Raw genomic sequence first — 17470 nt, forward strand, 5'->3', positions numbered from 1 at the left:
CTGAATTTACACCTCCGTCTGAAGGCTTGCAGCCTGAGCCGGCACAGTCTGCTGTATTCCATCCATAAATGGCTTTAAAAGCCAAAGCTCACATCTTGAACAGCACCTGGCGAGGAGCTGTGAGATAATGCAGCCTACAGAGCTTCAGCACAATATCCCCCATGCAAGAAACCAAGTGAACCTCATTCTGCTTTTGCTGACATTTCCACACACAGCATTACATAGCTTCTTGAGATGGCCGTTCCCAACGAGCATAACAACATCCACATCCAGAAGGCACGGGTTAAGTGTGTCCAAGAGCACTGTAAGCTGTGGGTCTTCATCAAAACAGCAGAAATCACCTTATTCTTTTCCTCATTTCGCAGCGATTCTTTTCTGCGTTAACAGGAAATTTTTTCTTTCTATTGATTTCCTTAGAGTGTCCTTAAAGTTCCTTTAAACTTCAAAATTACCAGGGAAATTTGGGATTGCTAACATTACTCTGTAAGTTAGGAATCTGAGTGAGTCCATTCTTTGTGCTGGCAAGCCTTCAAACTATCTTGATTTTATCAGCTATAATTCATGTTTTGTTCACAGGACAAGCTTGTTTCTTTTGTATTATTTTGAGTCATCTCTGGAAAAAATCACCTCGCACTAAAACGTAATAAAATATGAGAAGAGATTATGACTTATTAAATTAAGCCAAAGCATACACTGTATTTTGGTATAGTACCATCCCTGGAGGGAAAGCGAATACATTTTCAAATAAGTTCTGCTTCCAATTAGGCAGGAAAACAAGTACCCAAGTTTTCAAAGGAGCCCGACACACAAGGTGCACAATGAGCACAGGATACCAAAAATCTCAGCCCATAAGCAGCACAACAGAAACTGCTGGCTGCTGACAGCTTCAGCCAAGACTGTGAGCTGCACAATATGTTATTCGTCATTTTTTGCTCCAATCCTCCCCCTACAAACTCTGCTTGCTCTGCATGTATTTTGCTACATGGGTGAATCTGGAAGAAATGGTAAAGCATTTTTCATAGGCATCTTAATTCACACCTATAAACAGCTTAAGAAGAAAATGACCTTCTGCGTGTTGGATGTGTGCCTCGTATCACTATGGGTCACTTATTTCAATTATTTAAGTTTGCAACATTAAATCCTCCACCATTGGAACAAACAAGGACTTTAGTCACTGAATTTAACAGGAGCAGGATCAGACAGGTATTTACTTTCAGGCTCACAGGAAAATGAAATAAGATAAAAACCCCTATCCGTTAAGTATGCAGTGCCCCAGTATTGATAACCTTTAAAAATTATGTCAAATATACATGGCATGGGGGATGACTCAGCAGCTACTAAAATTTTAGAGCAGATGGAACATCGATGTCCCCATACGAGAGATTTCTATACACCTGCTTCTTGCTGAAGACACTGGTTCCAGTCATGGAAGCAACGATTTTTGCTCCAAAGCTGGCTTTGCTAATAATAAGTGTGAAATAAGGATATTTCTCAAGGGGATTTTCTAAATTTAAAACGCATTCTGCTTCTTAACACCTCCCATCCTACCGAGTGCTTTAGCCTACCACAGTCTAAGTGCAGTAATTAAGTGTAAGTGTAATTGTTACAACTGTCTACGGCAGGACAAAAGTAACTGTCAGGGAACTGTCACGTCTCCATACTGTCCTGCTTCCAGCCTGTAAGTCACGGTTGTGGGACCGAATTATTCCTCCTGATTCCACCCCAGTTCCACTCCAGCCTATTTAACTTGACTAGTGGCACCATGACAAATGTTAGTTACACTCCATCTGACTCTCAATTCAAAAAAAGCAGGAATATGCCATATTTCTCATTACGGAACCACAACAAAATCTCAACCGGCCCTACTGATATTTAACTTCTTTGATCATTTTAGTTGCAATATTGGTTAAGAGGAGACACTGAGTGATGTCTGAATGCCGAACGTTTGGTTTCCTTACAGATTTTGCATCCTCTGTCCACTCATATGCAAAGCAATGGCCACTTCTACCTTAAAAATAAAACCATCATCCAGATTCTTTGACACTACTTATGCTGATCCGTTTTGGCTCTGTAGCTTAATTTTCTGTATTTTTACATGGAGACAGTGACTACGGTATACAGCCAGGAATGATTTTCAAGGAGTAAATAGTAGGGCTGGGAATTAATCACAGGGCATCTGAGATGGGCCAGTGTCCTGGTTTGCAGTAAAACAGAACCAATTTTCTGTTCAGTGATTTTACTTCTTAGCTAATCTTCTTCTAACTACTGAAATTAGCAGCGTATTGTGCAGACACTGTTGCTCTCAGAGTGATAAGACCTATGTTTATCATTGATGCCAAGGAAAGGTATGCAGAGAGGCTCTTGCTTATTCTTATTGCTATAACACCCAAGGCCGGCTGACTTTGTTATGTGCTCCATTGGAGGGTCAGAAGCGGAAAAGCGCAGAGGGGTCGCTCCTGCAGGGAGGAGCGGACGGGACAGGTGACCCAAAACTGACCAACAGGGTATTCCATCCCATCTGCCTCATGCTCAGTACAAAAGCTGAGGATCAAAGGGTCAGCCCTCTTTCTTCAAAGCTCCCGTTCTCTGCCGGTGAACACTAGCTCTGCTGGGCTGTGCCCTTGCCATGCTGACGGTGTCTCCCTGCCCCTTGGCTGCACTGCAGATGGGGCTTTGCCAGCCCAGCAAGGGGCAAGCACCACCTGAGATCCTGCCAGTACCTGCAGATCGCTGGGTTTAAGGAGGGAGAGATGGTTTTTGTAACACCACCAAGAAGTGCATGTAGGCTGGTCCCACCTCTGCCTGGAGCATCCAGTGTTTTGGGTAGCAGGCTGGTGGGCAACTGAAGGGTAGAGATGGCCCGATGCTAAAGAGGCTGCAAGCAGCACTGAAGTCCAGGACTGAGAAGCCAAGGAGGGTGGCATTGCTGGAGGCACATGAATTAAGGGATTCTCCCCACACATCCTCACCCTTATCTGGGCAGGGTCCTCACTGCTTTCTCCTTCCCCCTTTTTCCACCCCTCATCTGCTCCCAGCACCTCCTGGACCCTCATACCTTGCAGGGTGCACAAGAAGGGCAATGAGTTGGGCAGAGACTGCTGGAGAAAGTGCAAAGCGCTGCGAGTGGCACCAAGTCCTGCTAGCTGGGTGCCAAGGGCAGAGCTGGCTTCAGTTGCAGCTAGCTGCAAGATGGTCCCTGCAGAGGCCACAGCCAGGGTATGACTTGCTTTCCTGACCTGGCTGAAGTTGGGCCATTAGCTTCCCTGTTCCCTGCCATGTCCCAGGGGCTGGAAGAAGGACAGAGCTTTTCCCCTCTTCTGCAAAAATATCCATATGGAAGGGACAAAGCAGCCCGGGCCATCTCGGTGCTCTTGCAAGACCTGCTTTCCCCATGGGCACCTGGGGAAGCAGTGGTCCTGGCAATACTGGCATTTGTGCCCTCCAGCTTGTTTCAGGAATCCTGAAATGATCCTGCCTAATGAATCTCAGTGGTAGATCCAAACATCCATCTTTATTTCATTAGTTTTGCTGCTCTGAGAATGGCAGGCTAGTTATTCCTGTAGCCTTTCTGAACTTCATACATTCCTTTAACTCTCAGCATTTATTTTCCCTCTGGAGTCTGAAGTAATCTGAGAGAGCAACAAACCACTGCACCATTATAAGCCCCAGTTTCTCTATCAGCATAGTCCAAACATGCTTCTTATTGTGCTCGCTTCTGTAATAGAGACCGAGGTTTGTTCAAGCCACCTGGCAAAGACTGATAGTACACAAGATAGGTAATTTCTGCCCAGAAAACAAGAAACATTATTAGGCAGTGCGCAGTTAAGAGTAAAACTTGCTAGGATTTCACTAAACTTTGCTAGCTTCCCCATTTAAGGTGACCAACAAAGACAAGGAAGACTTTTGTTGCATGTATACTTTACCCCCAGTGTGGAGGCAACTCTTGGGTGAGATGAGCTAGCACATTAGTGTGGATGAAGAAATATTGGTCAAGGTTGATTGGGTACAAGTCCTTCCCTTATAAGTGCACTGAAATTTCTAATGTTCGCACAGATCAAATGGACATCACTTCAAGTCACATTTGGAAACTCCCTGCCTACCAAATTGCCTATCACTTGGTCATTAAGAGCAAAGTTCAAAAACATTTTCTGTAAGTCCAGTGAAATAGTATTTCAGAGCTTCGGTGCTTTACTCAACAAAAACAATTTTCTCATTTTTAAATGGCATGCCAAGTCTTCTAACAACTGCAGCTACAGATCATGTAACCGAAAACCTTCTTAATGTGAGCTTGAGAATTTTTACTAGCTCTAAAAACAGCTGGTCATGAACGTACTAGTCAGAAAAGAATGCAAAACAAAACTAGTAAAAAAAGTGTTGATTGGTAGCTCTCTCACGGGTATATTTAACCATTTCTTAAATATGTTTTGCCTGTCTGGAAGTGAGAATATTTACATTAATTATTTCACAGCGATCTGGGAAAAAAATCCCCGAAATTCATAATGAAGTGCATTTGTTTCTGACAGATACTTCTAAACTGAAAGCTGGTGTATGTTCTTAGACAAAAATTTTATTAATTTTGACTGTTCTAGGATGAAGCAAAACTCCTTGAAGACGAGTTCTAACCTCAAAAATGTTTTTGAACTGATTTCAGGGATCTGCCTTCTGTAGTTCTATGTGTGCACGCACATGCACGTGGGTGTAAAGGTGAGGGTGCATATGTAGAGAGAGAACACAGACCCTGACTGTTCATCCACCGAAGTGGATAACCATCCTTGCATTGATTTCAATGGTATTTGCTTAGAGTATGCAAGCCCAACCTATTTGCTCATACAACCTACAGGAACTTTTCACTGATTTCATTGGGATCTGGACTGATTGCTAGCTTTGATTTTAATCACTAGAATTTTTAGCAACACGTACCTGGATATAAGTAATGACTGGGAACCAATACTGTAAGTGCTCAGTAATCTTAACTTCAAGGGCAATACAAAAACATGCTCAAAACATCAGTCAATAGCATTGGTAAACTGGCTTTTACCATATCTTTCCAATTATTGTGCACATAAATCACGCACGTTTTCACTGAGCAAAGCTGTATTAGCCTACAGTGGCAGACAGATAAACAAAATATGCTTTCTGTTCCTGTCACTGCCACAACAAAGAGAAGTAGATTTTTCACAGACATTTTAATGAATAGTTGAAGGTTACTGTAAAACACATAAAACGGGCTAGAATAGAGAATCTGATATGTCCCAAAGGCTGGGACAGTGATAGTCAAACCATTCTTGGTGAAAACCAAGCCTGTTCTTTAAGATTTTCGTCTCTTTCTATTTATACTGTACATGAATTTCACTAGCTGGTAGCAATGCAGCCTTCAAACCAAAACATGTTTCCCCTTATCACTAAAGAAGCAGAGGACTCTAGTGGTTCATACTGGTTAGCAAGTATTTGATTGACCTCAGTGGCTGCTGAAAGGAATTGTTATATTGCAAATCTGATCATCTCCCTTTTATCAGTCCTTACTGCAAATTTCAGAGGGCATGGCTAAGAAGAGTACCTGAATGCCTGAAATCCAATAAGGACACTGATTAGCAGTAGTGACCTCTACCAAAGAGGTCAAAGGGAAAATTCCCTTTCAACTCCTCATCAGCTCTTAGCAAATGAGCGCCAGACCCCACACTTCCAGCTTAACGGCACCATGGAAACCAGTCCAGGTGAACTGCTACCCATTACAAAAATCTGTGTTAATCGCATGCATAAGGATGATAGAAATGCTCCCTGGGCTCCCTGGTGCAATGAAACAATGTGACTTAATGACATTTGCAGGATCCTATACGGAAAGGGAGGAAAGAATAGGATTTCCTTCAGAGATAATTAAGATATGGAACAAAACCATCAGCAGGGTAAAAAAGGTTAAAATACGGAGTAAAAATCTATGCTGCTGTATCTCAGAAGTTTTCCACCTTGGCTTTTCATATCTTTGCAGTAATTTTTCAGAGTGCTTCCTCAGTGCAGGCCAGAGAGAATTTTTTATGAACTCCTGAAAATAGATTTAAAATTCACAAAGTCTCATAACAACCGCTATGCTTCCTGCCACTCTCCTATATGGTCGTTTTTCAGCTGAGAACTCAGCAAAGCTCAACAGACTGACATATGGCCGTGACTGGGCTGCTAAACACCCTCTGATGTTGAGGAGATGATATTCTACAGCCTTTGGCTTGTATGATTTTTAGCGGATTCAGATCTAAGCCTCTTTTGGCCTTTCAAATCCATCAGAAAGACGTTGTTACTGGAGATGCATTAGTACCATCTACCGTTAGTAAGTCGGTATTGCACCATAAGCCGCTTGTATGTCTCCAGGCTATGTTTTTCTGCTTCTGCTTATTTATCTTTTGAGATTATTTATTTATCTTGTAAGGTAAGATTCATAAAAACAGAGACCACACAGACAGGGGTTGTGACATCAGTACTCAGGAACTCACAGGTGGACTCACATTGCTGCAGCCAAAACGCATTCTGGTCTAGAGAGAAGAGGAGATGGAACAAATACATCCCGATGGCTTGGGAACAACTTTCTTACCTCTCCAGCAGATACTTACACAATAAATATGTTCCCAGCTCATGAATTGAGGAGAGAGTTATCTTTTATCACTAATTTAAGGTCACTGAAAAATCCAACTACCTCTTTTACATAAGGAAATCAAGTGGCTAGGTCAGAACATTTTTCTGGTAAAAATCAGCATAGCTCCAGGGACCTCCGCTCGGGTGGATCTGAGCCAATTAACTCTGCCTTGTGTACAGAGGTCTGATAAGTAAGCCTGTGCTGGGGATTAAGTCACCAAAAAGAGCACAGACAAGGCCAACTTTTATCTGCTGTTTGCGAGCAAAGGTGAAAAGATAGTTGGTCAAGCGAACCAAACTGGGCTGAAAGCCAGCTGGTCTAACCTCATTGACTCCGGCAGAGTCACTCCAGATGCAGGTCGGCATAACGGAGACTGCAGTCCAGCCTCCCCCCACAACTCTGAGCCATTTGACTTAGGTACGTACCCTTACTGGCACGCTTAGGTAAAACTGCCTTGCCATAGGATCTGTATACAGTATACATTCACACGACTTTACATCCATTTGTTTTATCCATCTGTGATGGCAGATCTAGAACAAGCCGTTGCAGTAGATCTCAAGATCTCAGCATCCTCCAACAGGCCTTTTTAAAGGATACATAGACAAATACCTAATACTTCTGCAGTCAGTGCACACCGGCCTCCCACACAGGGGAGATGGAATTATCTCCACATTGCCGTTCCTCAGATCTGCAGTTTCTCTCTTTTTTGAAAAGATGGGCCAGATTAGGGCTGTCTTTGCTCTAACGAGGGCCATTGCTGGGCCTGCAGAGACTAGTCCATGCCTAGGGCTTCCAGATCACTGCACAATGCAAATGCAGGCTGTGGAAGCATGGCTGAACTGCTCTGTTTCAGACAGACAGACTGTTCAATATGTCCAGCTTTTACTGACTGATAATGTCTGACAGGCTGTACTGTTAAAAAAAAAAAAAAAAAAGGCCTTCTTTGCTGTTACCCCCCCTTAGTCTTCACTTTCTGAGAATAAAAGAGCTACTCTTCTCTAGTCTGCTCCTTTATAAGGGACTTTCTGCTCATCTTAGAAGCTTTTTCCTACACCCACCTCCACTGAAGCTCACTCCTGAGCAGTGACCAGACCAGGGTATGGCACTGCAGACGTTATAGCTGTTCCCTGGACAATGGCGTTCCCACATCCCTGACCTGCTGTTCCTCAGGACACCATCAGACACTGCATTTCTTTTCCAGATGCTTCATGCTAACAGTCCAATCATCCTGAAATGAGGCTAAATGCCCACATTTTCCTGCGCCCTCACTTACGCTACTGACGAGCTTATAGCACTAGGCTCACAGCCACAGGGCTCAGCTTTGGTCTTTTTTCCTTTGTTAAGTTTCATTCCATTCTGTTACTCCACTTCTCAAGGTCGCCTGGCCCTTTGTATAGCATCTCCTGATCCTCCTTTACTAATCGTGCTCTCTAATTGCTACCAGCAACTTGCATAAATGTGTCCCTACATTAATGAATATCTTAAAGCAGGATCAGTTTTAAGACTACCTTAAGATATCTGGGAAACATCACTATCTGCTTTCCTCCAAGCTGATACTTCTCCTATTTATAGTACATATTTTTGTCTCCCCTTTAGCTAGCAGAATTGTAACATGTAAGTAACATCGTTAGTAATTCCCCATATGGCAGCTATCAGATACTTACTAAAGCCTAGGAGATCTACCACATTTTCCCTGGCTATGAAAATTGATTATCTTAAAAATAATAGTGTGACATTACCTGGCAGTGGCAAAAGCTTGTTACATTTTTTCCCACTTTCCTCTCTCTTTCCCATCCTCCCTCTCATATTATTCTTCCCTCCAAAGTCTATTCATAAGCCTGACACGCTACGGTTACAAGTCTAGCAACATTGTTGTTGCTACTTGTAAATACAGGAAATTTTTTATTTGTTCTTCTCCAATCACAAGCCTGATGTCCCATTTGCTCATTTGTTAGATATGCTTTGGATAAACAATTTCACGTGCCCAGTCTGTCAAAGTTCTAGGACAAAAAGTGCCTTGTCCCCAGTGCCCACCTCCCTCCATGAAAGCGCAGAGAGCTCTCCAAATTTTGCTGTGATACTCTTTTCCACCTCTGCCAATGACTTTTGTATTCTTTAGGGAAGCGGAATGCAGACAGTTTGCTCCTAATTCCTGTTGCAGTCAGAGCAAGGCAACAGATCCTGACATAACGAAAAGATGCAGCAAAATGCTTACGTACCATTCCCACTAGGCTTAAACAGACTGGGATTGTCCCTTGCATGGACCACAGACTCCTCCCACATGTCTGCAAAGACCTAGCTCTTTTCAGCACCCAGTCCCCTAATTAACTCATATTCAGCCTCAGGTCTGCTCAGCTACCGAAGTGTCCTCACACCAGCCAGCAGTGTCCGGTTCCGAACCCAAACAGCGCAGGCTTGTTTTGGGGACATCCTCATCCCCAGAAAGGAAACCAAGCTCTGCTTCTTCCCAGCACAGGGTTCGCAGGCAAGACCCCTGCCATGGGCTGAGGTCACTGCCCTTCTGGTATCTCTTACTTCCTCCACCCCCTCCTGTTCTCGTGCCAGCCTGGCCGTTCTTTTTTTCAAGAACCCCACAGTATCAGTCACCAGGCCCTTCCTTCCTCTGAAGAGGATTCTAAGGCTTTCTCCTCTCATTTTCATTTATTTATAATATTTTAATATAATTCTCCCTCAGACTTCTCTAATAAGATCAGGCTCACCCTAAGGTGTATATATGCATTAATTCTCCTTGCCTGCAGTTAACTCTTTCAAGGCCAGTGCAGGATTTCGTCATGAGGTCTCAAAAATGTACAAAAGAGCAATCTGAAAGAGACTGACCGTGAACTTCTCCTTATTGCATCATAATGTGATGGTCTGGGTATTTACTAGAGAAAGAAAGTGCTTTGATGTTGACTTAAATGTTGTTCATTAACTTCTTTTCCATCTCCCATGTTTCAAACTATGCTGAAACACAGTATTTGTTCCCTTGGAGAACATGTTATGTAAACTTCTGATGAAAAGTAAATATTTTTTTTAAAGGAACTGGTTATAACTGATCCAGTCTGAAACAGCTACTATAAAGGAGGTAAGAAGGTCTTTCTTTTCTGACATCATTGCGTTCAGGTAGACAAATACGACAGCCATTATCACATCAGGAATAGCTTCCAGGCAGTCACTGGTTTTAAACCTACTGAGAAACAGATGAATATTTAGGGCTGTGTATCATCCCCTCTTCAGTGACATATGGTTGTATTTTTTCCATAGGCTGTGCTTAAAAGTCTTAATATTTGAAGAAATTCAGCCTTGCACCTAAAACATTAGTCCATATCACAAACTTTATACAAAGGCCAGGAAAAACACAATTCCTGTCCTTGGCACCCGGCAGCCTTGCATGGTCTTACAAGTCCTTCATGCTAAGACAGTACTTGTCACCTACAGATCTCCAGACGCATCACCAAAGAGTTATTCAGCTCCACCAGTGTGGCATTACCTCTACTTCACATGCAAAAAAACCTGAAGCCGAAAGAGCCGGTGCTTCCAACCACCATTGTAATGCCGGTGATAGTCTTGCTTTGCGCCGTCGGTTTGCCCAAATGATCTCCGGAGATCCCTTCCCAAAGAACTTTTATGATTCAGTGACTCAACTGGTTAGATTATCCAGGTTCCCCACTGGCCGCTGTCGTTTCCCTTGTGCCAGCACAGCCACTCACTGGATCTCTGTTAACCCAACTCTTGGAGTTAATCTGCCAAAGAGCTAACCTTACCATAATGAATGATTCATTTTCTGCTGGCATAGCTCCCTGTATCACCTCACCGCATGCTCAGATGAACGACGGATGAATGCCAGAGAAGGGTGAGAGCCTGTGGCTAGGAACAGGGGATGGGACCTCCCCTTTCCACGGCAGCTCGCGGCTTACATCAGCCGATCGGTAACGTCAACCCATGCCGTAGGGGCAGACATGGGAATAGAGCCTGCTCCATTCTCCACGCCTGCCCCATTTCGCCGACCTGTCACAGCGTCACAGATGTGGTTGAGTACCTCTGATGGACATCTGCCAGATTGCCCCGAGTTTGCTGCGGTTGGGAAGCATTAGGCAGGGATCCTGGCATTCGGTCCGCAGGCACGGAGCACTGGCTGCAAAACACTTGGCAGTGGCAGTCCCTGAGCCCAGTGCTTAATACCTGCTACTAGCACCATCTCCTTAATTTTCTCCCAGCACGTTCACCATCTCACTGAAGGTACAAACTCCTGAATTCAGAATATGCCTCTCTGGGACATGTCACTGGTGCGAGTCTTCCACAGTTTTCTGCACACTGAAAATTATAGATGTAAGAGTTTGGCTGCAGGCAAAATGTACTTAACCCCATGCACAGTGCCTCGTCTAGTTCCTAGCTCCTCCGAAGCATTTTTTGTTTGTAGGCTCAGGTTCTTCAGCCCTAATAGCTTCTCTTCAAAAACATGCACACCTTTCTGCTCTTACTTCAGATCACGTTTCTTTGACCTTTGTTACACCGCAAACTTGAACCTCTGCTCTAAGAAAGCTTGTTCATCCTTCCCTCTCTCCTACCACAAGCTTCCCATAGCATTCTGCAAGTCTGTTTGACACTGTCTTGATATCTGTTTTGCTCTTGGTAATTTTCCATTCTGTAGTCCCTTCAAACTTGGCTAAACTGGTTTCCCAGCTCAAGTTCTCCATTTAAATACCCATCACCCAAAAGCTTGAGTACAATCTTTTGCATTAATTATCCCACATTGTCCCTAGTCTGAGGCGACAGGCTATAAACTCAGCCAGTAAGTAAGAAACTTTTTTTAAAATACCTACAAAAGTTCTGCACTGGCCTTCTCTAAAAGCTCTTCCAACCAGATTAGTTTCAGTGGAATTTAATGGGTTTTCCTATTTTTCCCTCCCACAACTCTTTTCACAGACTTCAGTTGCTGAGAAGTTTCAATTTGTGGCGTTAGAGATCTACCCAAGACACCAACCAGTCTGGCTCCTTGCTCCAATGGTTTTTCCACAGGCACTGTTGCACCCTCCCCACTGTTTTTGGTAAAGAAAAACTGGATGGAGTCAGAGTGGGAACTGAATACGGCAATATCTATTTCAGAAATAACCTAATGCGTGGGCACTCCTGCCCCAAAATAAGACATTCTGTATTCAGCTCCAGCTGCAGAAAGGGCCTTTGGACTCAAAGAGGGGAAGTTACTCCTGAACACAGAATGGTGCAAACGTGTTGGAGCCACACGTATCTTCTCATAGTGACATACTTCTTAAGGGATTATTACTTTTTCTGGATTTATTTGGGGTTAGTTACAGTTGATTTCAGAATGCAGAAGAAGCCAAAGAGCATATATTCCTTGGAGAGCTAACTGTCTTTTCCTTACAAACGCATATTGACACTAACAATGGGACCCAATTGTGACCGAGATCTGTAGGCCCTAATAATTTATTATTGAGCGATGTAAGAAATAAAGGGGTTTCCCCCCTCATCGCTGTCCTAATACAGAGCAAAAATTGTTCATTTCTTACTGACTTAAATCTTACTTTCAGCAAAACTGAACAGAAATTATTTAATCATTCACCCTCTATTTACCTTTGATATCAAAGCAAAGTTAACATAGGCAGCTTCATGATGCGTGTAAAACAAATCCCACCAGGGACCATTCCAGGATTTTAGGGGAAATTATTTGTATCATTATTATTCTACTGGGCTGCCTGCAATTTTCAGATCAAACCCAATACATTTTCCCCCAGTATCTGCAATGACTTCCAAAATTATGCAGATGATTATTTTATTAGCATGTACCCAGATGGTAGACTGCCAGGCGCAGTTACTGTCATTGCATCTAGCTCTCTGTAATGCAAGAATTACTAAGAAAACTGCATTTGGCCACCGGTTATATAAATTAAGACCAAACCAATAGTTACAAATTCAATTCAAACAAAATCAATAAAAGGTATGTGAATCATCAGATTAGTAACATTAGATGTAATGTTAACACTAATCTTTTCATGTAAGATGTCTAGCACAACTCTGAGATATAGGAAGCATCTGACAGGCTACTCCTGCCCCATATCGTCATTTCTCATTGACTTTATTTAAAGCCAGTTCTATTTAAAGCAGTTCATCGCCAGTCTTGCAATTTATTCTATGGGCATACCTTAGACCACAGCTGAAAGACGAGGACCTAACAGCAGAGCAGACTACAGTAAACAGGGGAAAATGCATATTCTTTTTAAAAGATCATTTTTGTATCATAGCAATCAGGTCCATTTGTGACATTTACCATACTAGGATGGCAGTGGTGTTTATTCTAAGATTCTATTTTGTATAAATGCAATGTTTGTCTCTTCCTACCTCCAAGGGATGATTACCCATATAGTTTGTAAAACCATTTTGGATATGAAAAGCACTGAGTATAATATCAGCTATGAGGATAAAGTACCCAGTGTATTGTAAGATTACTTACTGAATCACAAAGCCACAGAACTGCACGGCTGCAAAAAAGCTCCAGAGATGATGCTGTACAATGAGGCCGGATCAACCGTCTGGTATGCCCAGGGGCTAACGAGCTGTTTGCAGTTATTTTAGCACCCACCCTCACCCTGGGATCTTTTCAGTTGCTGAGCACTCCCCTCCTCCTCTCCTTGCTTTGATTTCTTCCTTTGGGTGTCCATCTCATCTCTGTGGCCCCTCTCAGCAGCTTTTCTGGCGTTTGCACCAGCCCTTCTTCTTGGGTAGTCACAGTGGCCAACAAGCCTCAAATGTTTTTGCCCTTTCTTAGTCCCGGGACTACACAGTATTTCATCCTTGCTGGGCACAAGGACCGAATATGGTCTGGGGATTTCTTCCCCGACTAAATCTAGGACCTCTCTCTCTTCTCTGAAGCAAGTTGCCCAGTGCATTCTGTCCTCCTCTTCAGTCAGATCACTAGGGAGGAAGGTGATGGCAGCTGAAGTCACCTGGCTTCCTCTGTTGGACTGTGACAGGTCGGTAGAGAACTGTGGAAGTGTTTGCTGCTTGGAAAACTGCTCCCCCTCTTCTTCAAGAAGAGGCAGAAGGCCAGATCTGGCCAACAGGCTACCAGCTTAACCACATGGGTTGAGGCATGCCCCAAAAGTGTGAAAGCATAATCCACAAGAGCAGGAGTTAGCTTATCAAGGAGACAGCAATTTCAATACACCTTACACTGTTTCAGAAATCTGTTCTCTATCTTTTCAGGCACGGGTGGGAAGATTGTACTATTGGATCTGGATGAGCTACAAGTCAAGTGTTATATTAAAATCTGTATGCCACAGGAGACTTGTGAACACAGGTCTTTTGTTGAAATGTACTATATATACTTTATCTACAGATTGGGTTTAGCTTTACACCTTGATTCTTCTGGCACAGCTGTTCGCATTAGGAAAGTCAAACACGATGACAGATCTGATAGCCGGCGCTGTCTGATGCAAACATGGGAAGCAGGAAGCAAGAGAAATCAAAGAAGAAAAATGCGTCTCTCCATTAATGCACAACAGCAAACAGTCCAGCCATAGTCTTGCTGAAAGGAATTTAATGTCTCGGTCAGTGCTTTGCCTAATGAGCTACCAACATCAATCTGTCATCATCTGTATTATTTGAAATGGCCTCTGCTGACACAAGGTATATTCATGTACTGGCCCTCCTGGGCGCTTGAGAGTTCAAGTCCTGGCCAGTTTATACCACACTGAATGATAATGAAGGGTAACAGAATAATCACTGGCTTCCTTCTCTCAAGGGGAGGCAAGAATGTTGTTGTAGGGATCTCCCCCAGCCAAGAATGGCTTTTGATTACAGAGCAGGGAATATGAATTATTTGGTTCTCTGTGTACAAATAGTGTCTAGCAGTTCTTTGCAACAGTGCTTGAGCTCTCCAAAGCACATGTGGCGCATCTGTCCATCTGTACTGACATTTCCATGGGCCTGCCCCAAGTACCTGCCTCTCAAGAACTTGCAGGGCCATACCAAAAGCCAAGAAAGAGACGAATACTGACAATAATTAGGAATTTCAAGCAAAGAAATCCCCTTTTAGTGCTCTGCCTCTACCTGTTCCCATGACACACACATAACATTACACAATAATCTTTAACAGTACTTCAGCTTCACTCAGAAAATTATTTTCCCTGAAAATACTACTGAGTCAGATCTCAGACTGCAAGACTTCTAACCAACACCCAGCAATTCTCTCAAAAACTGAATCCTTAACTTGCATCATTATACAACAGCATAATGAAAGCTTCATACAATGAAGCAAATAATTTGTCATTAAACTTAAGGCAAATGGCATCTACTTTATTCTTACCGGTGCAAAGTTAGCAAAATCTCTTGTTTCCTTTCAGAAAGTACCTGAGAATTGCTACACCCTAACCCAAGCCAAGCCTTCCGCTCCAGTGTTAATGCACGCTTAACAACTGCAGCTGCGCTCCCTCTGAGTTACGTAGCAAGATAAACAGCAATGTTCGACACCAGTATTAACAACCTTTCTGTTAGGAACTCACAGATTTCAAAATGTGTGAACTAGATCTCACTTCCTCTTCTATAGCAAATTATGTGTTCCATTTTGTCAGTGAAAGGCTTTCCTCAAGCTACCCCAAGGACAGGCTCATTTTCGAGATTTGTGTGTGAACTACAGGATGGTTTCCCCCTCCTTGTGTATACCAATATGCAGGCAAGAGTTGGGAAAGGGCCAGCTAAGACATCCATTTTCAAAGGAATGTTTCGTACCAAACTGCTCTTGGTAAGCAGAGACGGTAACGCTGTCCCTCGAGTGGCACTGCCATGTGTGCATGGAAGTGGAAGATTGGGCAAATATCTGACAAAACAGAATTGAAGCAGACAAAGTCACCATTTCTGGTGGTTTTCAAATGTTTTGACTTGTGGGGTCCTAAAAACTTTACAGTGTAAGTGCAGCCCTCTGTATAATAAACACAGGTTTAAAAGTCATGTAACACATCACTAGAGATAACGTGTCAAGGGGCAGTTCTTCAGTCCCTGTGAGAATTCAGAGAGGTGATAGCCTCAAGGACAAGCTCAGAAACGGGCTTCTTCTGAAGAGAGTGAAAGAGACGTATCTGTCAGTGACATGGCTCAGACATCGAGATGGCAGTGAGGATGAGGTGAGATCCAGGTGAACAGCCGAACAAGAAGGTCTGGTCTTGGCCAGGGCCTTGCAGATGAGAGGAGCAAATTGAGCTTGATGTTCTTGTGAATGGGGATCCATTTGGAGAAATGATGACGTACTCGGCAGGCTAGCATAGGGAGTAGGATCAGTGGTTGTGCTCTAGAGATCATCATATGGAAGTCAGCATATATGAACAATTTGAGCTATAGTGGCAGATAAAATAGGGATTTCAGATATATTTGGCTGGAAGATTATGATGTAGACCCAGGCTGATTGTGTTAAACAAGAGGACTCAAACAGACCCCAAGATCCCCTTCAAGAGACAGACCTGGGTGTCAGGGAAAGGGCGCTGCCACCAGCAATGAAAAATGGAAATAATCAATGGAAAAATTAGAAACCCATTGAGATCAACGATGCTCGACAGAACAGCAGAAGCAATATGACAGAGGCAAAGGCTGAGATGCCCACTACAAAATCTTGTAGCCTCACCAAAGCAGTTCTGTGAGTTATCTTTATGTGGTTTATTCATAAATCCATGAGTACAAAAGCAGTATGCTGCACCAGCCACTTAAATGCACACTTTCTAACTGGCAGAATTTATCACTGTTAGGTTCAGAATTTCTGGGCTGAATGTAAACAAAGATACAGCTCTCTTTCCTTTGCCATTACAAAACTTAACAAATTCACAAACACATCAGGAAAAGGTGTTGATGTGCTCCTCTTTATATAAATGTGACACTGGATGTTGTTTTTAATCAGCCCACGATGCTTACATTCACATCTCCCTTTCTTTTAGACACTAAGGAGAAGGTCACCTGGGCACCTGTGTCTGTTCAGAGTGCCTCATATTTATTGCTCTTGACAGCTTGGAGTCCCTGTCTGCTGTGAATCTGATGTTGTGTAAATTAAGCAAGGAAAGCTGTAAGTCTAGCTACCTTGTTGTCACAAAAGTCATCCGTACTTCATGTCTAGTGTGCAAAATTTCAATTCCTTAAGCAGGAACGTTGATACAATTTCTTTCAAATTGCATTAACGCAGAAAGACCCACTTCCCCTATTGCAGACGTGTTACTAATATATTGCCTCCATGATATTAAATTAAAATGTCCCCCTCATGTTTCCTATCCTACTTCCAGCTTTCCAGCCACGTGGTTGGAAGGTAGCAGAAAGAGTAGAATAAATGGATGATTTAGGGACATGTAGCCGTAAAAAAATCTTCTTGATCATCTGCCTCACTAAAAAAAAATAACTTTAATTTTTTAAAAACACTCTTGCTTGTCAGAATTATGTAAATCTCACTGGGATATTGATTGAGCTTGTCATGCGCCTAAAGGAGTGCTCCAAGGTGAGAAAGTGTATCAGTTTCCCATCCTCCCACCTGCCATTCCTTAGTGCTGCCTGTAACAGCACGGACCCTTCTGTCACTCGTGCCAATGAGCCTCCACATGGAAACACACACACCATTTTCAAAACAGTAGCCCAGTGTAAGAGGGTAACAACTTCATGTTCTTAGACTGACACAGCATAACAATGAATGTGCTGCTTTTTCTACCAAGCTCAGGGCAAAAAGCACTTACTTACAGTGCCAAGAGTGAATTTGGTTTTTCACATCAAAAACATGTCATTGCAGCTGAGCATGTGGGAATCCGGAGCGCACAGCAGGTTTCCCTAACACTTGCTACTAAATTTCAGGATTTAACTCAGCAA

Source organism: Charadrius vociferus, unplaced genomic scaffold (assembly GCF_000708025.1).
Source record: "Charadrius vociferus isolate BGI_N301 unplaced genomic scaffold, ASM70802v2 scaffold311, whole genome shotgun sequence".
In the NCBI taxonomy this organism is placed as follows: Eukaryota; Metazoa; Chordata; class Aves; order Charadriiformes; family Charadriidae; genus Charadrius; species Charadrius vociferus.